This window comes from Dipodomys merriami, unplaced genomic scaffold, assembly GCF_024711535.1.
Source record: "Dipodomys merriami isolate MVZ:Mamm:240054 unplaced genomic scaffold, mDipMer1.0.p SCAF_4, whole genome shotgun sequence".
Classification (NCBI taxonomy): Eukaryota; Metazoa; Chordata; class Mammalia; order Rodentia; family Heteromyidae; genus Dipodomys; species Dipodomys merriami.
Genome location: NW_027205603.1, coordinates 56,516,959 through 56,543,585, shown reverse-complemented (window position 1 = coordinate 56,543,585; position 26,627 = coordinate 56,516,959). Strand labels below are relative to the sequence as shown.

The 26,627-nt window shown below is 36.1% G+C and overlaps 1 long non-coding RNA gene across 3 annotated transcripts; it reads right to left on the bottom strand.

Moving 5' to 3' along the window:
* Positions 1-8,614: 8,614 nt before the first annotated feature.
* On the bottom strand, positions 8,615-23,607 carry LOC138806281 (uncharacterized). 3 transcript variants are annotated; one of them, XR_011365763.1, is made up of 4 exons: positions 23,447-23,607; positions 22,647-22,721; positions 12,365-12,780; positions 8,615-9,274 (listed from the first exon to the last, which is right to left on the bottom strand). It is a non-coding gene; the product is annotated as an uncharacterized lncRNA (long non-coding RNA). The 3 variants fall into 3 exon arrangements; XR_011365762.1 differs by lacking the exon at positions 8,615-9,274 and having other exon boundaries at positions 12,100-12,780; positions 22,647-22,767; XR_011365761.1 differs by lacking the exon at positions 8,615-9,274 and having other exon boundaries at positions 12,102-12,780.
* Between the last annotated feature and the right edge of the window lie 3,020 nt (positions 23,608-26,627).

Here is a 26,627-nt window from a genome sequence, read left to right as displayed (position 1 = left end):
CAAGTAGAAAAAGCTAAAAGACAATGCCCTGACTTCTTTCCACCGACAGACACACACACACGCACACAGACACACACACACACGCACACAGACACACACACACACACGCACACACACACACACACACACTTTTCTTTGAACTACTGACAATCTAATATGTTCATTTTACTTTAATGTTGGTTCTGAGAATGGAAGTGTTCTCATCCTTTAATACTCAAAGGACCTTGAATTCCTGATAACTATCACCAGAAGTTTTTATTTTTAACCTAGAACTTTGTTTTCATTTTGAACTTTATCTCATGATTTTATTTTTATTTTTGCCAGTCCTGGGGCTTGAACTCAGGGGCTGGGCTTCTTTTGCTCAAGGCTAGCACTCAACCACTTGAGCCACACTCCACTTCTGGCTTTTTCTGTTTATGTGGTACTGAGGAATCCAGCCCAGGGCTTCCTGCATGTTAGACAAGTGTGTACCACTGAGACACCATACCAGCCATATCTCATGATTTTAAAGAACAAAACAGGCACATCAAATTTTAGGTTTTAATGTGGCCTATAATTAACACTGTCAATTTGTTGTCTTGGTTTACATTTGATAATGGTTTATAAAGACTAGGCCACAAAGATTATATAAAAGACATTTTTTAGGGCCAACAGGGCATACTAGAATATTCATATTTTTACTTTTAAGTTTAAGTGAAATTTATTTAAATGTTAGAGTTAAGTGTTAGAGAAATGTGGATTATAGTGGAAATTGGTATGTAATCCCAAACACTATCCCTTGCATTTAGGAACTCATTCCTCCTTTTTAGTGCCCACAGCAATTTGTGTTTAGTGTGGAGTATATCTCACAGTTTATGACTTTCAATGTTACTAGGTTTTAGAAGTCTTACCTAATGCTGTTCTTTGTCTTCTTTTTTAATTTTATTGTAAAGGTAATGTACAGAGGGGGTTACAGTTACATAAATCAGGTAATGAGTACATTTCCTTTTGAACAGTGCCATCCCTCCCAGTTCTCTCCCAGTTTTTCCCCCTCCTGACTTTCCTTTCCTCCTCCCAAGTTCTATCGTTTATTTCCAACATAGTATCTAGTAGATTTCACTGCTGAATTGATTAGCCCTTTGTCCCACAGTGCTTCCCCTCCCCTTCCCAAATCAGAACAACTAACATACAAGGTAAAATGTACAGAAATTAAAAACAGAGACAAAAGGGAATAAACCAAAGAAACAAGAAAACAACAAAAAACTACCAACAGTAAAATAAAAAAGTCTTGCTTCCATTTTTTTGGAGTTCATTTTGATAAACATCATTTTATGTGATGCACATACACATATATATAATACTCACATGCTATTGAGCCCTTGCGATCCTCTCCTAACAATATTCTTACTTTTTCTCACTGTGTAACGAGACTGCTATTTAATGAAGTTCTTACTGGTAAATAGTCTAGTACTGTTTTGCACATTATAGCATACTAGCCAAGATGATTGATTGTACTGAATCTTCAATGTAATCTTGGGGAAGTTATTTAGCACCTGAAAATAGTTCTTCCTTATCTCTAAAATGAGGATAATAAAATTTCATTGACAAAAACAAAATATAATTCCTGGCTCAGATTAGTTGCCAGATAATTGATATTTTTCATTTTTATCAAAAAGTATTTCAACTTTTCGTATAGTACAATTCTGGGAAGTGCATGCTATGGATTCATTCAGTTGTGTTTATATACTGACACACTGATTTTTCCCAGTGTGGTTATATTTGAAGAAAAGGCAGCTAGGTAATTATTTGGAAATAAGAAGTTAGGTAATTACTCATGCCTTATAAGAGGAGAAAGGGATGCTGGTGCTAACTCCTTAGTGAGCATACAGCATAAATTGACTAACTGGAAAGAGCCCTCACCAGGCAGGAATCCAATTGACACTTTCCTCTCTGGCTTCCCCAGCCTCCACAACTGTGAAGAGACAAGGTACTTAACTGTATATATATATATATATTTTTTGGTCGGCCGTGGGGCTTGAACTCTGGGCCTGGGCGCTGTCCCTCAGCTCTTCAGTTCAAGGCAAGCGCGCTACCACTTGAGCTACAGCGCCACTTCCAGTTTTCTAGTGGTTTATTGGAGATAGGAGTCTCACGGTCTCTCCTGCCCGGGCTGGCTTTGAACCGCGATCCTCAGATCTCAGCCTCCTGAGTAGCTAGGATTACAGGTGTGAACCACCAGCGCCCGGCTTAACTGTATTTTTTATGTTTCAAGCTACCTAACTATAATATTTTGTTATAGCAACTGAGCTGACCAATACAACCATTTTGCATATAGCTTTTGCATTTTCTAGAAACACCAAAAAGTATATTCAAAATAAACTGATGCATTTCATAAACTGTAGATATCTGTCAAGAAAAGGGAATAATTTTATAAGTACTCTATCAGAGAGTTTGAGAAAATATTCTTGAAGAAGTTACTCTTTTACTAGTTTGCCACTCTGAGAAGCTTACTTTTCACATTTGTTAGCCTTAGACCCCTTGATAGTTTCTAATACAATAAACACCTTTGTTTAGAATCAGTTTGAAGTTTTCATAAGTCCAGTTCTCTGCCTAGATAGCAAATAGTAGTGATGCTTTGAAAACAGAAAAGACATCATATTATCAGGAGCTGTATTACATACTTAAGATTTCCTTCTGCAAAGTAAGCTCAGGGAACTAAACAATTATATGTATATTTATAAATACATATTTATATTTATATAAACATATGTATTATATCAAGATGGCTTCCCACTGAAAAGTGTATTTTTGTATTATAGAACACTCAGTTGCAGAGGATAAAATACATAGAATTCACTCTAATTTATTGATAAAAAGAATTTTGCAGGCTGGGAATGTGGCTTAGTGGTAGTAGAATGCTTGCCTAGCATGTATAAAGCCATAGGTTCAATTCCCCAGTACCACATACACAGAAAAAGCCAGAATTGGCACAGTGGGTCAAGTAGTAAAGTGTTAGCCTTGAACAAAAGAAGCTCAGGGATAACATCCAGGCTCTGAGTTCAAGCCCCAGGAAAGGCAAAAAAAAATTTTGTAAAGGATGTTACATATTTTGAACAATGAGAATATATATGTGTGTGTGTGAATATGTGTGTATATATGTATTAAAATACACATATCCACACACATATCTAATATGGGTATAGATATAGATATATGTACATACATGTAGGACTCAAAAAGTTCTGAAAATCACACTGCAAGAAGTAACCAAAGGAACTTCTTATCTGTGAATGAAAAACTGCCTGGAAAATTAGGAAACTATAGCTATAGCTTCTGAGAAGAGCTCTACCTGACATGGAATGTTTTAATGTCTTTTCTTCTGTTTCCTTCTACCAGAGTCCAAAGGGTCACAATTTTGTGTCTTTGTTCACCATTGAAAACTCAATACCTAGAACAGATCTTGGAAGGAACAGATATGGGAAAGAACACAGAGACAGATAAAACTCACCAGTAAACAAAGCAGTGCTAATGCTGCATAATCCTTAAAATCAATGAAAGGATAAAAAGGAGTAATGAGAGATTCTTTGTCTCATTTCTTCTAACATCAGTTTGAGCCTTTCTCTCCAAACTAATGAGGGAAAGTTTAGAAAAATAATTATGAAAAATGATGTTATAAGAATCAGTTTATTATCAGAAGTTCCAGAAGTGAATGTATAAACGTGTTTGAATGCAACATTTTATTAAGAAAAAAGTTTTAGAACCAAAGATAGAAATGAGTGAACATGTTAAAGAGCTACTGAACACTGAATGGAAAGAGAACAAAAATAACTAAGCATCAGTGACTTACTCCTGTAATCTTAGCCATTCAAGAGGCTGTGAGACTTATCTTTAATTAAATAGCAAAAACCAGAATGGAGATGTGGCTCAGTGGTAAAGCCTTGAAAAAAAAAAACCACTTGAGACTAATAGCACACACACACACACACACACACACACACACACACACACACACACACACACACACACATGCGCATGGGAGAGAGATACACATGTATCAGGCATATCATGAAATTGAAGATTAGCAGGGAATAAAGAAGACTTAAGCCTCCAGAGAAAACATTCAGGTTCTTCATAAAGGAATGAGAATGAGGCTGATAATAGATTTATCAACAGGACTGGATATTAGAGGCAATGTCTTAAAAGTTCCAAAAGGAAATGGCTTTGATTTTTGTATGGCCCCTAGCAAATTTTTGAGACAAGATCTCAAAAAATAGAGCAAAAAAAAGGGCTCTGGGTATGGCTTAAATGGTAGAGGTCTTGCCTGGCAAATGTAAGGCCTTGAGTTTAGACACTGGTATTTGAGAGGGGAAAAAGAGCATCATAAGCATAATATTTACTTAAGAGAATTAAAAGCAATGAGATGTGTTTGTCTTTGGGAAACAAGTTGATAAGGATTTGGGAATGCTGGTTGGGAACCTCTTGCTCTTTGCATTCAATCTACTTGAATCCATTCATATTATACACATGTATGCCAGTTGCACACAAATAATGTAAACTTTACTGTAGAGTAGTGGAGATGGGATATTTATTTTCTATCATAATACCACCAAAATCTATAGTTGAATATTAGACAGCTTTGTTCTTAGTCTGGATATCAACCAAGTTGTTGCTTGTTTTGTTTACATTCTCATTCTCTAACCAAAACTTTTCAGTCTTTGATACCCACTCCGCAGACTTTTTTTTGTGTGTGTGTGGGGGGGACTTAAGAATGGGGCAATAAAGGAAAAAATGTTCTACTCTTGCCCTCCTATAGGGTGCTGGTGGTAGAGGTCCCATGATTTCTTTAGATAGGATTGGTGCTTTTTTAGTGGCTTTTAGAACAGCAGTGGTGAGCACACAGAGAAGAGGACTTAGCAGAAATGAGGAAACAGCATTTTGTTTTTTTAACAATGTATTTCAGAGTAGTGATTCTCAATCATGACTGCATACTAGATCACAGAGGAGGGTTTTAAAAACCATCAATGACAAGGCACCAATTTCCCTCCTCCGCCTTCTCCCTGCCCCCAACTTCTGGCTACCTCTTCACACTACCAATTAGTTAAAACCTCTCAGGAGAAGGGACATCAGGCCCATAATTGAAATCATTATGTACAATCCGAATGCCATTTCTGCATGATTAATTGAACTGACAAAGTGTCAGATCTGTTTTTCAAGTGTTTCCATTCTGATATTTGTAATATAATTAAAATCTGAGAACCAACTGCAGACACTTCTTTAACCTATAGTGTCAGAATATATAGAAAAAGTACAACTTTTCCTCCCTCATTGATATAGTTCAGCGATCAAAAAACCCTGTACCCCACCCACTTTAAATTTTAACATAACCTATTATTCTCAGTCTTACTCCTTTACCCCCCTCCAATTGTGATAACAATGCCAAGTAAGCTCTTGGGACTTTACATTTGCTGTTCTCTACCTGTATCCTTGACATGTTTCTGAAGATTAGATGGCTGACCTTCCCCATGTACCTGACCCTGTGCAACCATTAAAGTGACACTCCCAATTGCACTAACTTCACCAATATTGCCTTCACACCACCTTCTAATACCATTTGTCATCTTGCATTTACCCATAAGACAGGTTTTTTTCATTTTGTTAATAAATGACTCAAGTGTATAAATCAATATCTAACACTAGTGAGCACTCAGTAAATATTTACTGAACTTCAGTGGCCTTTTAAATAACATTTAGTTCATTGTCTCCACAGAAGATGTGTTTAGCCATGTTCTATAATTAACGTGCTTGGCAGGTGCTAGCATTACCCTGTTATGTAAAGTCTGTGGAATTATAAATCTCCCTAGGCAAATATTTTGTCTCCTATGGAAGCCTGCTGAATATCTGGTAGTCAAAAGATCTGGACTTTAATCTTGTCTGTTAACTGAAATACATAACTCAGGGTAAGTTATTTTGCCATGGAGCCTTATTTGTATAGTCTACCAAAATAAAGATATTGCTACAAAAGACTCAGTTCTCTTTCTGTTACAGAATTTTATCATTTATAATATTGAGATAAAAATGTTAATTTTGTGTTATATGCAGTTAAAATATACACCTATGTCTCCATTTCCAGTTGAATGCACTATATAGTAGTTAAAAGTTTTAGATTGTCTCCATTTTAGTCCTTGCTCTGCTTATTACTTTTTAAAATAATTTTTATTGAGATTGTGAATACATAAATTTCATAGATTTCACAGTATTGTGGGATAGTGATACTTAAAGTCACAAACACATTTTAACCTTTGCAAGGCAAATTATCATTATCATGCTCTATAAAGGCTGTGAATCCTTTAAGCTTTAACAATACAACTATGTCTTCCACTTCGGGTGATATGTACATGCCTTTCCTTTTGCTTAGTGGAAGCTGTTCCCTCTTACCTTCTCATTCCCTCACTCCAGTCACTGCCCTTGAGTTGCTTAGTTCTTTTTCATCAATGTTCAGTGCAACTGATGGGCCCCTCTGTTGTAATTTACATCCTATTTTTTTGTCGGTCCTGGGGCCTGAACTCTGGGCCTGGGCAATGTCCCTCAACTCTTCAGCTCAAGGCTAACGCTCTACCACTAGAGCCACAGAACCACTTCTGCCTTTTTCTGCTTATGTGGTGCTGAGGAATTGAACCCAGGGCTGCATGCAAGTCAAGCACTCTACCACTGAGCTACCTTCCCAGCCCCACTCTGTTGTATTTTTACCCCTGTTTCCCACTGATTCTCTGCCCTCCTCCTAGCTTCCTCTACTTATTGAGTGTCAAGAAGCTCCGTACATCTCAGCTTCAGACTCTGTCTATAATGAATAGAATTTTGGTGCCAATTTCAGTAAGCGCGTTTTTATAATTATTGTGATGACAAATTAGATAACTATGTGAGAAACGTGTCAGGTATTAGTAATTGTTATCAGCTTTTAATGAAGGGCTAATCTTCACAGTACTTGGTGTTATAAAGGTTTACTTGTGGAAAATCAGTCAAGACATTTCACTAAATAAGAAAAATACTGCAAAGGAGTCAGTGCCTATAACTTGCATTTTGGTAGAGACTCAGAGATAGACAGGAGCATTGAAAAGCTACAGATGTGCCCTGGTTAGAGACTGTTGAAATGGGGAAGTTGTGGACAGTTTAACAAAAAGAGAATCAGTCACTGAGTTTTTGTACCTTAGTGCTAAGGTGGAAATGGGGAAAAAAATAGGGAAGCTGTCAATTACTAGTCAGGTATCTACTGATTATTACAGAAGTTAATGTTTAGCTTCCTGGATTGTCACTAAAGATAGCAATCTAGCTTTCTGCAAGACTGATTTATAGCAGGCTAACTTTCTAATTGTTATTATAAATAAAAAAGGGGTTAGTTTTCTGGGCAGGTTGTTAAGTGGTTAATCAAGGTTCTATTTTTATATATATTTTTATTGTAAAGATATTGTACAGGGCTGGGAAGGTGGCTCAGTGGTAGAGCGCTTGCCTTGCATGCCTGAGGCCCTGGGTTCGATTCCTCAGCACCACATAAGCAAAAAGAAAAAGCCGGAAGTGGCGCTATGGCTCAAGTGGTAGAGCGCTAGCCTTGAGCTGAAGAGCTGAGGGACAGTGCCCAGGCCCAGAGTTCAGGCCCCACGACCGGGCCCCCCCACCCAAAAAAAAAAAAAGATATTGTACAGAGGAGTTACAGTTACATGAGCAAGGTAATGAGTACATTTCCTATCAAGCATTGTTACCCCCTCCTTTGTTTTTCCCCTACCATCCCTTCCCTCCCAACCTCCCCAGCTTCAAAGTTCTATTTTTATTTGAGGTCTAGCCTTTTTCCATTTGTGCATTCAGCCTCTTGGTTTCATATGAATGAATTTTCCTGTCTTTTGTAGAATTTTTACTGTCTCAGAAGAATATGTAGTTAATCAGTCCAATTCATTAATTTAGATGGATGTGCTCATCTTAGAGTCTATAACAAATGCTAATTTAGTCCACAATAATATCCGATTTAGATGATGACATTATGTCTCTATTAGCCAAGTTATTGTGCATATTTACTAGAGAAAAAATTGATAGTTTCAGCTTTTTAAAATTTACATTTAGCTATATGGTTGGTGCTGTAAAGCCTCTCCAATCAGTGTCCTAAAGTACATTACCTCTCCTTAATTCACTTAATCTGCAAAAATAAGCCTAGAATTAATGCAACTGTAGACAACTTTTCTATCTAATCTTCTTCAATGCTTATTTGTCCATAATCCAGGGAAAATGTGAAGATGTATGACAAAGAACTTTTGGAAAGGAACCCATTTCTCACATTTTAGTCCAGAAGCTTCAGATTTCAGAATTACAACACTAAGTAAAATCATTGCGTAAATTTACAGATAATTGCTTTTCTTATAAGTGTATTTTAATTCACTATTCTTAAGATAAGTTTTAGTTCTAACACTAATATTGTCAATCAATAACAGAATTATGACAGCAGTCCTTTTGTATGTATAGTATATTTATTCATTGTTACTTAGCTTCTTGTATGTAAGTCTCAAGAGGTACTGTTATACAGCAAGAAACTAAGAAGCCACATTTTGAGAGGTTGGATTGGGAGTTTTTATTGAAAAGCTGGCACCTGCAGGTGGACTTTTGTCTCAAAAACATACAGCCCCTCGAATACACTTAACACTGTTAGAAAACTGAGCCATGACAGTAGTAAAGCAAAGAAAAAAACAGAAAAACAATACCAACAAACCACATCAACCCCAATGGAGAGTTGAAGTGAGACACCATCATAACCAAAAGAGAGCCAAGAACCAGGAGTCACTGGAACAGGAGGCATGTTGTAATGGCACCTGAGCTGGTCTGTACTTAAATAGGGTCAGGTCAGGGGGCAGTGCCACAGGGAGCTTGAGAGATCATGATCTAAGACTGGCAGGTAACCTTTTGTCCAAGTCCCTGTCCCTGCCTCTAGAAATTCAGGCACATGCATCACCTGGAAGTTTGGACTTGTCTACTTCTAACATAAAGACAAGATGGTGCCAGTTAAACTCAATACTCTATCATCCACCATGTTGCCAAGATGGTGTAGGTTAGATCCAGTCTCGCCATTTCAGTACTCAGCAAGAGGGGACAAGTGGGGATATGGTGGAGGGGATGATTTCTAAGTACACTATATGTATGGATGGAAATATTGTAATGAAGTTCTTTCATATTACTAATGTAATTCAAAAGAGGTACTTGGGTAATAATGACTTTAGTGTTCTCCTATTTGACATTCCTGCTGTGTTCCATTTCGTTCCTGTAGAAGATAAAGAAAGCACTGCAATTACCAAGTACACCAGAAATAATCATTTGGAAAGTTGCTTGAGTTTCCAGTTATGTAATTTATCTAAATATGTTTCCATGGTAAAATAATTGTTTACTTGACACTCAAGGCATTTAAAATTACTGTTTTATAATAAGGCAACTTGTGTGTATGTATGTAATACTATTATTAGGTATATAGTATTATTAGAATATTTATTTTTCTTTGTTCTTAATCTAAAAGGAGATTTTTAAAATAAATCCCAGATATAGTATTGTTGTAAGGTGAGAAAACAGAGAAGCCACATTTAGAGAGGTTGAATTTTGGAGTCTTTATTTAAAGGCTAGCGACAATATCGTAGACTCCTGTCTCAAAAGACCAGCAGCCAGCAAATACACTTAATGCTCTTAGGAAATTGAGCCGTGAAGGCTGGAGAGGAAAGAACAAAAACAATACCAACAAACCAAGTCAACTCCAGTGGAGAGCTGAATTGGAATGCCATGGTGACTGGAGAAGGGACACAAACACGGAAACATGTGGCATGTCATCCTGGCACCTGTGTTGGTCTGAGCCTAAATAGGGTCAGGTCAGGGCACAGGGTTACAGGAAACTCCCAGTCTCAGGCACAGACTGCCATGCCCCTGCCTCCAGGGATTTAGGCATGCCCATAGCTAGGAGGCCTGGGCTTCACCAACATGAAGACAAGATGCCAGACCCTACCATGTACCATGTGGCCAAGATGGCACTGGCCAGATCTGACCAAATCTAATCTCCCTCTTTCAATATGCCAAAAGACTTTCTGAATTTTACCCAACCTGAAGGCTGGCCATTCACCATCCCTGTTAGGATTGTCATGGAATATGTTTATATGCATATAAATTTATGAATCATAGTAGAAATCAATGAAAACTTAGTACTAAGTGTGTTAGAAATATAATGTGGTAGGATTGGAGTAATGGCACAGTTGATAGATTGCCAGTGAGTGAAAGCAGCAGGTACAGAGTTTGAATTCCAGTGTCCGACCAAAAAACCAAAATGTAATGTAGCATTCAGGGTGCAAAGTTGAGAGTTGGGGATAAACTTCCAAAAAAGCAGGGAAAGCAGAATATCCAGCTTTCAATGTTCCCTTTCATGGGTAAATATTAATATTAATCTTTCATGTTTTAAAAAAAGCTATGTATATAAGACTTAAGTTGTAGAGTTAAATAATATAAAACACCATAGCTTTAGGTAAACTAATAAACAGATTTGAGCTCTATTTGCTATCTTTTGATTCATAAATATATATTTTACTTACAAAAGTTCCACCTGAAGTTTTTGCAAATTTTCCTGCTCTTATATAAAGTACTTTCTTTTTTTTTTCATTATGACATACATTACTATCTTATTGCAAAGTATCTTTAATGACTAGACTATCCCTTTTTTCTAGTCAAGATATAAATTCTATTTGTTGGGTTTGTTAATGCTTTCTCACAGTGACTCACTTCCTCAAGCAGATCATAATTTCTGACTGTAAATTCATCATTAGGAAAAAGTTGATCTGGAGATGTGTGCTATGTTTTTAGGATATAAAATCTTAACCAGTTTCATATTTGCTTCTGTCTAGACTGAGTAGTTTTGCCACATCATGGGCAGTTGTAATGCAAATATCTCAGTTTAGGATCATTTGAGCTAAACAGAATGAATTCAGACTCCATTTAAGAACCTAGATAGAGCTGGGTGCCAGTGGCTCACGCCTGTAATCCTAGCTACTCAGGAGGCTGAGATCTGAGGATCAGGGTTCAAAGCCAGCCTGGGCAGAAAAGTCCGTGAGACTCTGATCTCCAATAAACCACTAGAAAACCGGAAGTGGCGCTGTGGCTCGAGGTAGAGCGCTCCTTGAGCTGAAGAGCTGAGGAACAACGTCCAGGCCCAGAGTTCAAGCCCCACGACTGACAAAACAAAAAACAAACAAACAAAAAACCCCAGATAAAAGACAACCTTCCTTGTTTCCTAGGCAGAGCTTTTTCAATTTCATGGAATGATAAGCCCCTTATTACTTCTGCTCCCTTTTTTTTTTTTAAAGGATAATTAGACCTTTTGGATAGGACATTCTTTGTCCACATTTATTAGTATTCAGACCTCCTACTACTAAGCAAAATATCTGATTTTCAAAGGTCCAGTAATTAGGAGGCTGTTATAATTTATCATTGAAATCGGGGAACTGGAGTAGCAAGTTCACTGAAGACCCTCCTATGTCAGCTATTTCAATTTTGGTTCTTCCTCATTCATTGCTGCACACTATTTTCTGTTCCTTCTTTATTTCTGTGGTCTAGAAATTGTCCTATCAGTTTTCAGTTCGACAGGAAGGATTTCCCAATATTCTACTGTCATGTGTGTTCTGTGTGTTTGTCTTTCAAAAAGGAAGATTTCATCATCCTTTTCTCATTTGTTAATTTAAAATGTATTGATTTCTTTAAGATATGTCTTTAAGTCATTATTTCAATGCTTCTTAAATTGGGCGTAATTATTTCCTTATCATTATAATTCCATTTATAGCAAAAAAAAAAGAAAAGAAATTTTCATTTCTTTTCACCTTGAGACAACTGACTAAATTTTGTCTAATGGTATGTGATTTCTAAAGTTTTATCATATCTAGATAGTTCCTATGAAGGCAAGTCACAACAATGTAAAATCTTTTCTCTCTGGACTTTAATTCACTTCTGATATGTATAATACTTAACATTTTATTATTGCGTGGTGTCTAATTACAGCTATTAAAACTACTTTGGTAATAGAACATACAACTAATTTTTGCTATTCAAAATCAGGATTCTATTGCATAAGATGTAGAACCAGCAAAAGTGTAGATGGTTATAGAATGAAGTATCAGAAAACTGCAAATGACATTGACACATGGAATAAAATATCTGCTTTTAAATCTGACTTAGATCAATAAGTACAGTTTGGGCCTGCAATAGAAACTTATTGCCAGAATTAGAACACAAGGTGGACAAGCTGAATGTGCTAAGTATGCCACAAATGAAGTGGGTTATAAGCTCAGAAAAGAAATTACAACCTATTGGAGCCAATTCATTGTCTTACAGTTAGTCTTCCATCCCTTCATCGTTGTTGATTCCTTTACACGAAGATCCTATCCTTCTGCTATGATTGGGTCCTCTAGTTCTCTGGAGAAACTTGATTTAAAAAGAGACACTAGTTGTTGTATTGTGTTGTATTGTTGTATCCTGCTTTCATTGGAACTTTGTCTTGACTGCACCTTTTCTCTCCTCTGTTTTTTTTTTGCTTCCAAAAATGTCCTGATGACCATGTGTTTCTTCCTACTTTATATTTCTATCTGGGCCCTTGTAGGACAAAGCGTCTTGATAGGCTTTGTTCAATAAGGATTTTCCTTTTCCTTTTTCTTTAATGTATTGAAGAATAGTTTATAAACACTTGGGCTTATTTAAGTGATACATTTCTTGGCTTCTTCTTATGAAGATATACAGTAGAGCCAACACCTGGAGTAAAATAGAATTAAAATGTATTTATCCTGTTGATAGAAGAAAATTTTGTGCTCTTTTATCCTTTCATCACTTGAAAGAGTATTATACTTTTTATAATAATGTCAAGATAATCACTTCTTCTTTGGCTTTGATAATATGCTCATCTGGAACTGTAACGTCGCATGCAAATACACAGAAATTACTTAGCAACAATCTTGTGCCTTTCATCTGTCCTATATGTTTAAATCACATACCCTGCATAATTTTAATAAATAAAACTGTTCATTTCCCTGTTTTAACCTCCTGCATAGGTTATAATACCTTGAGACTATACCATTTCATCTATACCATTTCATTATGAACACATATTTCCCATTTAGTTTATCTCAGTACCTGTTGGACTTTTCTAGCCTAAATCTAATTGTAGAAAATGAATTCACTGAGAATCTAAATCTTAAGTCTCAGTGTAGTATACAAAATGTATAATTTGCCTGATAACAAAATCATCAAGATACACTCTCCCATGCCCCCCAACCCACTCCAAATACCAGTAATTACATCAATACATCAAGCTATTTCTTATCTTGAACCTTGGTGTTTGTTATTTTCTCTCTGGGATGACCTTTCATTTGTTAGAGGAGAATGCCATTATATGGACTAATATAATTTATTAACAGTTAGTAGGTATTAGAGTTGAGATTGCATGAGTAAAAATTTAAAAACAAAACTCTGAATGTACAGTACTTTGTATAGGCATGTTTTAATTTACTTGAGGAAATACCTAGTAATGGAATTGTTGAACCATAAGGCAAGAGTAGACTTATAAGACACATCCAACCTCTACTTTTGGTATCCCTATATGAAATGCACGAGAGTTTTGGTTGCTCATTTTCCTCACCAACACTTAGTGTTGCCAATCTTTTAAATTTTAGATAACCGGTGCTATGTAACGGCATCTCATTGTGGTTTTAAGTCTTTTCATGATACAGTTGAATGACATTTTGATGGCTTGCACTTATTATCTTCTTTAGTTAAGTACTTTTTCAAACCTTTTGCCCATTACTTTATCAGAGTTTTTGCTTTCATATCATTAAATTATGAGTTATTTCCTTTTTGGTTCTGAATATAAATTTTTTTATCAGAATGGGATTCCCTATATAAGGGTCCATTCAACTCATTCCTCTTATTAGTCACCAATACAATAAAAATAGAACAAGTTTGTACAGTCATAATACCAGTTCTTGAAACAGAGAATCATACCTTTAAATATAACCACCATTAATATTTTATTTATTCCTTTCTATAATAAATATGCTTACCTATATAAATATATAAATAGTATGAATATATTTAGTATGAATATATATATTTATACCTTAAAATTCTTCTTTCATTAATTTTTTTTGTCAGTTGTGGGGCTTGAACTCTGGGCCTGGGTCCTGTCCCTGAGCTCTTCAGCTCAAGGCAAGTGTTCTACCAATTGAGCCACAGCTCTATTTCCTCATTAAGTATTCTTTAAAAAACTATTTTGTTTCCTATGAGTACACATGCATTTTTGTATTTTAACATATTTAACTACCTTCTTGTTGAACATTAGGTGCAAAACATAAGATTTAGTAATTTAAATATTTAAATAAATGAAACTCATTTTTACACTGGTGTGTGTGTTATCAATTTAGAGACTATACCATATCAGCAATGAAGTCTTTTTGTATCAAATCCTGTTTTCTGTGGAGAAAGCTAGAAGATCATGCATGCATGGCCTTATTTCTTTGACAGCTCTTTCCTCTCCATGGTCTAGCAGAAAAATTTTCAGAAAAATGTACTGTATTCTAGTGGATACCACACATTCACATTCTAATAAACATTGGGCTGGATACTGTTCCAAGTAGGGAGTTCATGTAAGGTAATTGGCTTCTTACTAGAACAGGAAATTCTTTATCTAGAATCAATCAACTTGAAATAAGTTAAAGAACTTCAGATTGTGAAGTTATCTTACTTTTTACAGAGGATTTGTTAAGAAAAGCTGATTTGAAAATGTAGATTATAGAAACACCAGATAGAAAAAAATTGAGAGAGTATTTAAGAACCATATTTGTTGCTTGCAAGGGTTTTAGAACCAATTCCTCATTCATATGTATGGCAAAAGTATATAGCTCAGGATATAATGTGGGGAAATAACATAATTTACTCAAGATCACATAGCTCATAAAGGTTTAAATGTAGACTCCAGCTTCCAAGGACTACCCTCTAAGCTTCTGTATACTAAAAAACATTGGTTTTAGTCTTGCCCAGTCATATATGGCAGAACTACTTTTTGTTATCTCAATTCACCTGTTTTTCTTCTCTTAACTCACATATTTTAGAAAGTTGATTGTGAGAAATAACACGAGACAACAAATCTTGTGTGTTTTAAGTAGCAGGCTCTTCAGTTTTGAGATGACCTTTGAAAGATGACAAGTCAATATTTTTGCTAGTAATGGAACTCAGTGTTGAATTTTTTCCCTGCCTTTTTAGAGTTCATGTTTTAGGATTAAACTGGAGAGATGAACACTGAGCTGGACATCCTTTACTGTATGGTCCTGGTCTAAGCTGGACTTAAAAAAAAGTGACTGAGGTGCTGTAATAAAAGTTTAGCTGTTTTGGGTTTATGATCTGCCTCTCTGCTTTTGTTTGTTTTTGTTGTAGTTGTTTGAAGTCAATGACTGCTATTACAGTTTCTCTGGCTATTACATTTTCACTGCTAGGCTCCCTCCTGGGCCATGGATTAAGCCTAAATGTGGTGGTAAATTGTGGAAGCAAGAAAGGAAGGAGGAATAGAAGCAATGTATACACATAAAAGTAATGTCACAGCAGTAAAGATGTAAAATAGTAAATAGTAAAAAAAATTACTTTGATTCCTTCAAATATTTACTGAAAGCTGGGCACTGGTGGCTCACACTTGTAATCCTAGCTACTCAGGAGGCTCAGATATGAGGATGGTGGCTCAAAGCCAGCCCAGACAGGAAAGTCTGTGAGACTTTTACCTCCAATTAACCACCAAAAAGCCAGAAATGGAGCTGTGGCTCAAGTGGTTGAGGACTAGCTTTGATCTAAAACAGTTCAGGGACAGTGAGCAGACCCTTAGTTCAAGCCCCCTCCCCTCATGCCACCCACTCACCCACCCACACACATAAAATGTCTATTTACAGTAATACTATGTTGGAGATTTGCAGTTTATTCTAAGAGGTTATGCTGGAGTAGAAAATGCAAATACCAATGAACTATGCAAAGCTGAATACTGTAGAATTGCACCAAGGCAACACAACAAACAAAAAAGAGAGTTTATAGATTAACTAAGATTGAAAGGAGCCAAGTAAGTTATTAAGCAAAGGTTACTGAAATCAAGACACCTGAGCACAGAGAATTGGCATGCGCAATTAAATTGGGAACCAGTAGGCGGGAGATGAATGGGAATTCCAGTAGATAATTTATTTTCTGGAATCTGGGTATAAGTGTAGATTGTGGAGGCTGACTCATTCATGCTTATCTTGCTTTCATGAGTGACAAGGGCATAGCACAGGGGAAGTTATGTTTATATAAAATGCTGTGATAGCAGTAGAAACATAATAAGAAATTGAATTTGCTAAGTATTTTATCTCTTTAGTATAGCACATTTGAACAGACTTCTATTAAAGTGTACATATGCCTGAAAGGATGATCAGCTCTTGATCTCATAAGTTGAGCCTTAAAACAAAATGTTTGTTGTTGTGTCCACAGCTTGTAAAAACTTGTTGCATTTAAAACCAGTTTAATTTTGCTATAAGTATATCATGATTCAATGATTCTGATTAAAATTGAGTAAGTAAAAGGTAGCATACTTCCAGTTTTATATTGGGTTTTCATTTACAAAATAACTGGATTTGAATCGTTTCCAATTATGCTTAATTTGTACATCTCCTTGATATTTTCTTGTATCAAATTGTCTTAGGAATATTCTTCTGTCACATTAAGAATGTTTATCACCTTTTGACTTAAAATATTTTTAATTTAAGCCTGTAATTGTAGCACTCAGGAGGCTGAGGCAGGAAGATTTCAAATTCAAGGTCAACTTTGTTACATAGTGAATTCCAGACTGATCTGGACTATTTAAAAATCATTCCATTGAAAAAGTTGGAAATTATCAAATCTACTGAATGAAATTTGTGTTTCTTCGTCTATTTTGTGCTGAAACTTTACCTTCTTAGATGTTATCATATTGAATAATTTATCCTATCCTATTGCACATCTGTTTGTACTACAGACATATTTCTTCTAAAAAAAACTGTATCATGATTGACACAATATCTGCAACTTGCTTAAATTCAATGATACCTAACACAGATATCCTTCTACTACTTATATGTTTACTTCATGATTTTAAAAGTCTGAGTTGTATGCTGTTGAAACAATGTACCATAACTTATTTAATCAGTCCTCAGTTGTTCTGATGTGAATTTGCTCTAATTCTTTATGATTTCAAAAATACTATTAGAAATATTCTGAGCTAGTAATTGAGGAGCATGCCTGTATCCCAGCTTCTCAGGAGATTAAACTAGTAGGGCTGCCAGATTGAGACAATGGATTCAATACCAACCATGATCCCCTTCTCCCCCCCACCCCAAATCCCCATTTTCTTCAACATACATATCCTTACCCATTTAGGTGACTCTATTGGAGGGATTCTAAGATATGGACCTGCTATGTGAAAGGGTATGGAGATTTTTATTTTTTCTTTTAATAGATAATATATTACCTATCATTAAATGGCGTTAAAGGAGCATTCATTTCTGTCTTGTGATGTTTTCCTTTTTTCCTGTCTAAAAAGTAAAAATTATAGTTTGCTTTAAATCTAGTTTCCCATTCATTAATAAGGTTATATACTTTTAAATATGTTTATTGGCCATAGAAACATGTTTTTAGACTTGCCTAGACATATCTGTGACTATGAATGAAGTTGTAAGAGCAAATGCAATTTTTTTTCTGGATTTTTGTCTGTATTGCTGGAGGTCAAACCGAGGCCTCATGAATGCTAGGCAACCACTCTGCCACTGAGCCACATATGTTACCAGCCATTATTCTGTATCTCCATTTATCCTATTCTCCAGAACTTCCAAGTATGGCTTTCTCTTTTCTGTTGCTGTTATTGTTTTGTTTGTTTGAGACAATGTCTTGCTATAACCTAGGCTAGCCTCAAACTTAGGATCCTCTGATTTCTATCATGTGTGGTGGGATTGCAAGCATGTATCATCATGCCTGGTTATGGCTTATCTTCATTTGAATCAACTACTATTGCTTTGACAGTTAAAGAAGAATAATTTTAGAAAAACTGGGATGGATTAATGATAAAGAATGAAAAAGTACATCTATTTGATGTTTTCCTTTAAATTTTTAAAGAAGACTATTTTAAGTGTTAAAATAACTAAATGTTAAAATATTAATATAGTAGTACTGTATTCTAAATTACTCTCGGGGCAATAAGAAGTATATTATTATCAACAAATATTTACTGAATACCTTTTTGGATAAGGTGAAAGATATGTGAACATTAATCTTCAAGTAGTTTTTATAAATGTTAATGTTTTCATAAAGCTTATGTTGTGAACTACTCAGTATTTTGCTTCTTTTCGTTGTTGTTGCTCTTTGTGACAGATTTTACTACGTAGTTCAAATGTTAAATTCACCATCCTCCTGCTCCAGCCTCTGTGCACTGAGATTACAGGTACATAAGAACTACATTCAGCTTATTATTTTGTCTTTAAGATATTTTGTCTTTAATATTTTTTTAAATTTTTTTTTTGGTCCGGTCGTGGGGCCTGAACTCTGGCCCTGGGCGCTGTCCCTGAGCTCTTCAGCTCAAGGCTAGCGCTCTACCACTTGAGCCACAGCGCCACTTCTGGCTTTTTTCTTTTTGCTTATGTGGTGCTGAGGAATCGAACCCAGGGCCTCAGGCATGCAAGGCAAGCGCTCTACCACTGAGCCACCTTCCCAGCCCCTGTCTTTAATATTTTTGTCTTTAATAGATTTTTAAAACAAATTTTTAACTGGATACTATCACACATTGCTGGTTTGTAAACTGATAGAATACCTTTGAAAAGTACTTTAGCAAGCTAGGTAAGCAATGGTGGCTCATGGCTGTAATCTAGCTACCCAGGCTGAGGTCTGAGGATCCCGGTTTGAAGCCAACTTGAAGCCAGCCATACAGGAAAGTTTATGAGACTGTTATCTCCAATTAACCTGAAAAAAAAATTAAAAGCCAGAAGTGCAGCTGTGGCTAGGTAGTAGAGAGTCAGCCTTGAACAAAAAAGATAAGGAATAATACCCAGGCCCTGAGTTTAAGCCTCAGTACCAGCATAAACAAACAAACAAATTCAAAAAATAGCACATGATGAGCTTTTATTAACTTAAAAAATCTGTCCTGGTTACTTCTACCTCTGTCACCATAAATAAAATTGATGGAGAGATGAATAGGAGAAAGTCATATAAATGTATTTAATACAGGGTTTTGTGGCAATGAAATCTTCATAAAGGACAGTCCAAAGAGGCAGATAGAGTCAGTTGCTTTTATACCAAATTAGACAAAGAAAAATCAGTTGTGAAGAGGAGCAAATAAATTATGTGCAGAGGTTTAAAAGATATGGGTATTTTTGTGGCATGATTTCGGAATAGAATTCTCTTGGCCTTGGGTTGTCCTTGAGGATAAAGATATTGTGTCTTTCACATGAGAATCCTATCTTTTCCTTTGAAGCAAGCAACAAGATCAGAGTGAACTTTTGCACCTGTTGTTTTTCAAATGCCTTAAGCAATAATCAGATTAGTGTATTTTTAATCTTTCAACCTTAAGATGTACCTTCATTTTCTTTGTCACTAAGGAAGAAAAAAGAACTACCATTTATTTTGATACAATGATGAGTGACCATTTAAAATAATGTTTAGATTTTTTTCCAGATACAGATTATTATTATTTGTACTTCTAGTGCATGTATGAAAAGCAAAATACAAACAAACATCGTTATACTGAGAATCCAACTCTGTAGTTATAACTTTGAATTATGTTCATGTATTTTTTTTTTTTTTTTTGGTTCATCATGGGGCTGCAACTCAGGGGCCTAGGTACTGTTTTCAGATCTCAGAGTCCTGAGTAGCAAGGATTACAGGCTTGAGCCACCAGTGAGTGCTTGGCCCATGTTTTTCTATGCAATTCAATTTCTTCTATTGCGTATAAGTATTATTTTCCTTCCTCCAAACCCATTATACTTGAATTAAATTTTAAAACGTGAATTAAAAAAAAAATCATTCCAGGGCTGGGGAGGTGGCTTATTGGTAGAGTGTTTGCCTTGCATGAATGAGGCCCTGGGTTCAATTCCTCAGTACCACATAAGCAGAAAAAGCTGGATGTGGTGCTGTGGCTCAAGTGGTAGAGTGCTAGCCTTGAGTTGAAGAGCTCAGGGACAGCGTCCAGGCCCAGAGTCCCAGAGTTCAGGCTCCATGACTGATCGCCTTCCCCCACCTGCAAATTATCATTTCAAAAGGTATCATTAGAAGGTTTTCAGAGCACAATAAAGTCTTATTTCTTCTTGAGGACTGACTGAAATTTGGAGGGTTACAGTAATCCCCTTATTGTCACTAGGTGAGCCCTGAGTTTACATGGACACGGTCAACAACAGTTACTTCTTGGGATATAGTTGTTTCTGAGTCCATGAATTACATATCATGGTTGTGCTCCAATTTCAGAGCTGTAAAAATATTTTTAGTGTATTACAGAACATGAACTATGGCTATGATAAGAAAAGATTTACATGACACATACCTTGTATGTGTGTGTGTGTGTGTGTGTGTGTGTGTGTATGTGTGTGTGTATGTGTATGTTTGAACTAGGACCTTTAATTGAGAGATTGGATTTGTCTTTTTTATTTCTCAAGGATGGTGTTCTACCACTCATGGCACAGCTCCACTTCTGACTTTTTAGTGGTTAATTGGGAATAAAAGTCCTATAGACTTTCCTGCCTGGAGTGGATTCTCAGATCTCAGCCTCTTGAGTGGCTAGGATTACAGGTCTGAGCCATCAGTGCCTGGCTTCATGTGTAGCTTTTGGTCTTCTTGTTAACAATAATCCAGTTGCCAGAAATCATCCCTGAATAAATAACAATAAATGTAAAAATTCCATAAACAAAAAGGTTCACAACACTGATACTTATAATCATAAAATTAAAATATGATCTACTTCTGTCTATATTTAAAGCATCATAAGCTCTCACACAATGCAAAACAAGTGTAAGGTAGGATTTCAATTATATAGGTAAAAATGGCAAAATGTTTGGAAATGCGGTAGGAATAAAATGCAAAAACGTACAAAATGTTATTATTAGTGCTTGGAGACTCAATTTTGCTGTTTCCTTTTCAGTAAAGAGCAAAAGTAAATTTAATTTTAATTAAAAAATTATTTTAGATTCTCTACATGTATGTGTTGCTTTATTGCTGATTCAATATTTCATTGCCTTATTAATGAAAACCACATGTTGGACAAAATAGCTTCAATTATTCACCTTTTCCACTGTTACCACATGCTGTGGCCATGTTAGTAATTTTGAAACCCTACAGATAGAAAATATTTGTCAGAATATTAAATATATCTATTCTATTCCAAGATCACTAGCTGACTACTAAGAATATAACGTTTCAGGCTGAAAACACCACTGCAAATTAACTCAGCTGCTTTTTCATTTATAAGCTTTTTTTTTTCCCCGTCTCCTCGGTGATCTAGAATTAGCAGGACATGTTATCACTAAAATGCCACCTGCTCACTGCTGGGAATGAAGGATACAGACTTATCTAAAATAGATTTTGCCTTTAATTTTCCCCTGAAATTTTCAGTTGCTAAATTCTAGTGGTCTCTCTGGAGTCGTTAACTTTGCTATGTATACCCTTGAGTTATATTTTGCAGTGAAAGTAACTGTTTCTGACAACTCTGATTTTAAATCTGTTCTTTTAGTCTCAAAAATGTTTGCACTTTGTTTTGTGATTTGGAAATTTTGAACACCAAAGTCATTAAAAGGGAAAGAGTTGGGCACTAGTGGCTCATGCCTGTAATCTTCCCTACTTAGAAGCCTGAGATCTGAGGATTGTGATTCAAAGCCAGCCTGGACAGGAAGTCTGTCAAACTCTTATCTCCAATTAATCATTAGAAAACCAGAAGTGGAACTGTGGCTCAAAGTGGTAGAGCACTAGCCTTGGGCAAAAGAGCTCAGGGACAATGCCCAGGCCCCGAGTTCAAGTCCCATGACTGATGAAAAAAAAAAGGGGGGGGGAAACAAATAGGAATTTTGCTTCAAAATCTAGATAGCTAATTACTTTTGGCTTTAGTAGACAAGGTTGTATTATGCATCTTCAGATTCTTAACCCTTGTTCAAAAATGGATATGAAAAACCCCAAAGTTTAAGGAAACTTCTTCTATTTTCACTCTGTATTGTATATAGTAATATTGATTCCACACTCTGAAATAAGTAGTATTTTTCACATATATTCAAGTTAGAGTGTGATGATGTTTAATGTGGTTATTACTGAGTTTACCACTTTTGACTAGCTGATTTCAGAGAGGTACTTAAATATTCTGAATGTATTATTTCCTCATTTCTATAAAGGCCCCAAAGCTTCTTGATGAAACATTATCTTCATAGTCTTATCAGTCCATATTTCTTTGTTATTCTACCTCTGACCTAGAAATACAATAGGGTATAATCTTTCTGGTCTGGCAAATTATCACAATGCACATGCACTGTTATGAAAGGAAAACATGCCCCATGAGTAAGGCAAAGGCTTTCAGAGCTGTCTTTCAAAGCACGTGGGGAAGATTGGTTTGTTACCTGTGCTTGCAGATCTTGCAAAATCGAAACACTTGTTGGATGGTGACCAGGGCACTGCCTTGACTCTGAGAGTGTCTGTGGGAAGATTTTCGTTATTTCATAGCCCAGCATAGCGTGCTGCCTTTAAATGTGAACAAAGAGATTATAATCTACTGGCAATTAACCTTTTACATTGAGTTTCAAGTGTGAAACTTCTGTATAGCTTGTTAAGTTTGGTCAGTGGAAATATATAGTCACATTTCCTTTGTAATAGGTACTGTCATTACTTATACCTCTAGGTTTAACTTCTTTTCATGTTAACTTGTGTTTGCCTTTTTCTCAAATGTACCAATGTCAACAGCACATTAAAACAAAAGTAGCTTTAAATAAGTTACTACTGAATAAATTGTGTTCATGGTCAGAGTGTCTGAAACACCCTCTTATCTCTAACACCTGAAACAATATTTTTTCTTTCTTTTTTTCATTTTTTATTGTCAAGGTGATGTACAGAGGGGTCACAGTTGCATAAGTAAGGTAATAAGTACATTTCTTGACAATATTTTTTCAAGCCTATTTCTCTTCCCAGTAGAAAATATTTTAGGTGAGGATAAAAGAAAATATTTGGCTTTGCAGAGTTGTTTAATTTTGAAATCTTATTTTGGTTGTCTATATACACTGGCTTCCTGGTTCACATGAATCTTCTTTTATTTCAGTCTATGAACAGAGCAATGAATCTTCTTTTATTTCAGTCTATGAACAGAGCAGCACTTCCCCCCACACACACACCCAAAAAGAGAGGAAAATGAAAAGTGAAGGAATACCAGTCAGCGTGAATAGAGGTCCTGTTTGACTCTGGGAGTTGGTCCTCCAAGTCAGCAGAACCAAGGTCAATTATCTGGAAACGTTGCTGCCAGTGTTGGCAGCCTGAACGGAGAGGCCTGGACAAACTTCAGACTGATTATACCAAACACAAAGCCTATTTGGCATCATCAAATCCCTGAGCAAGCAACAAGTGGGCATTCCATTCCAGGGTGGAACTCGGTGACCTCATAAGCCCTTCTTCAACTGTGAGAAAGTTACATTGAGCTCAGCTGTTAGGAAACAAAAGAAGATTTATATTTTGGGTGAAGTGGAGCTTGACAAACATTCCTTTCTTTTGAGGCATTCTGTTGATTGAGAAAAACTAAATGTGTTTTAAAGTATGCTTTGTTTGGAATTTCATATTTCTTTTTTTACAGTTTTTTTTTTTATTGTACAGAGGGGTTACAGTTACATGAGCAAGGGAATGAGTACATTTCCTATCAAGCATTGTTATCCCCTCCTTTGTTTTTCCCCTACCATCCCTTCCTTCCCACCTCCACAACTACAATTCCCCACTTCTACCCCCCCCCAAGTTGTAAAGTTTATTTTTCAACACAATGTGTCAACCTATATCCCTATTTAAACATTTTGTTTTTTCCCTTCCCTTCCCCAAATTAAAAAAGTGTATATATAAGATGCAGAGCACCGACATCAAATACAGTGAAAACAGGGGTTTTACTGTGTGGGAGGGACATACTTGGCACAAAAAAAATTCACATGGTATGTTATAAATACGTTAGAAACAATAGCAGGAAAGAAAAAAACCTTGTGTCCCCATCTTGGGGTTCATTTCCCTTAACATCATCTTATATGGTCATATGTACATAGCTTTTGACCTTTTCTGCTTATCCCAGACATATACTAGTTATTGCAAATAAGGGAAACCATGGGACCTATGTTTCTTTGGGCCTGGATTACTTCACTTAATATAATTTTTTTCCAAGTCTTTCCATTTTCTAACAAATGGGCGATATCATTCTATGGAGGCATAGAATTCCATTGTGTGTATATATATGCATATACATATGCATATATATATCTCACATTTTCTTGATCCATTCATCTACTGAGGGGGCATCTGGGTTGGTTCCATATCTTAGCTATAGTAAATAATGCTGCAATAAACATAGTTGTGCTGGTAGCTTTAGTGTGGTCTTGTTTGTGATCATTTGGGTAAATGCCCAGAAGTGGGATTGCTGGGTCATGGGGGAGCTCTACGTGGAGTCTTTTGAGGAACCTCCATATTGCTTTCCAAAGTGGTTGAACAGTTTACACTCCCACCAACAATGCAGTAGGGTTCCCTTCTGGCCACATCCCCTCCAGCATCTGTTGTTATTAGAGTTCTTGATTATAGCCATTCTAACTGGGGTGAGGTGGCATCTCAATATTGTTTTGATTTGCGTTTCTTTTATGGCTAGTTAGGTTGAGCATTTCTTCATGTGTCTATGGGCCATTCTTATTTCCTCTTCACAGAAGTCTCTCTTTAAGTCTTTAGCCCACTTATTTATTGGGCAGTTGTTTCTTTGAGGATTTGTTGTTGGGAGATTTAATTTTTTGAGTTCTAAGTATATTTTAGATATGAGACCCTTCTCTGTTATATGGCTAGTGAAGATCTTCTTCCAATCTGTTGGCTTTCTATTGATCTTGCTAGCTATGACCTTTGTCATGCAGAAGCTCTGCAGCTTCATGCAATCCCATTTGTCCAAACTTTTCTTGATTTGTTGTGTTTCTCTCTTTATTAAGAAAATTTTGGCCTGTGCCCAGGAGACCTAGGGTTTCTCCTAATCCTTCCTGTGATGTTTTCAGGGTGTCTGCTTTGACTCGAAGTCTTTGATCCATTTGGAGTTGATTCTGGTGCAGGTTGATATATAAGGATCTAGTTTTAGTTTTCCAAAGGTGATTAACCAATTTTGCCAGCACCATTTACTGAAGAGGCTGTCTTCCTTCCATTCTATATTTTTAGCTCCTTTATTGAAGATTAGGTGGCTATAGGTCTGTGGGTTCATTTCTGTGTTTTCAATTGTGTTCTATTGGTCCTCAGGTCTGTTCTTGTGCCAGTACCAAGCTGTTTGGATTACTATGGCTTTGTAGTAGAGTTTGAAATTTGGTATTGATATTCCTCCAACATTGATCTTTCTGTTAAGGATTGCTTTTGCTATTCAGGGTCTTTTATAGTTCCATATGAATTTTTGGATTGCTTCTTCTATTGCATTGAAGAATAAGGTTGGAATATTGATAGATATCACATTGAATTTGTAGGTAGCCTTGGGCAGTATTGCCATTTTCACGATGTTGATTATTCCAATCCTGGAGCATGGGAGGTTTTTCTACTTCTTAAGTTCTGCTTTGATGTCCTTTTTCAGGTTTTTAAAGTTTTCATCATAGAGGTCCTTCACTTCTTTAGTTAAGTCATGGAATTTCATATTTTTATAAACTCAATACAATGAGAATAATTCTTTATTAAACATTTAATGAGGTCTCTCTATGTCAGGAGTTTTGTGTAGCATGAAAGCTCTAAGAGTGAATAAGGCCTGCTGTCATCAAGAAACATAGCATTTTTGTGGATGAGCACATATGTATTGTAGGTAAGGGACCTATTTAGTCTCATCAAGTCGGTAATGATGTCTAGATCCAGTATGCCAAGTGTACAGGACAACTCTCCTGGGCTTCCTGTTCTAAGTAGTAACTGTGAGAGTGGATTATGTAAACCTAACAAATTATTTAATCTAAATCCAAGTGTCTCATGTATAAAATAAAGATCCATCTGTGTATCTATAAGGAATAGAAATATGTAAAAGGTGTACATGGAACTAAACATCAGTAAACTTAATCTTGCATTAATATATGGCTTAGAAACCTGACACCAATATCTCATACTTGCAATTTTAGCAACTTGAGGGGCTGAGATCTGAGAGTCATGGTTGGAAGCCAGCCTGGGCAGGAAAGTCTGTGAGACTCCTATCTTCAATTAAACAACAAAAAGACAGAAGTGGCACTGTGGCTCAATTGGTAGAATGCTATCTTGAGTACAAAAAGCTCATGAACAGTGCCCAGGACCTATGTTCAAATCCCAGGACTGGTGTTCATGCACACACACACACACACACACACACACAAAACATAGCTTAGAACTAATACAAA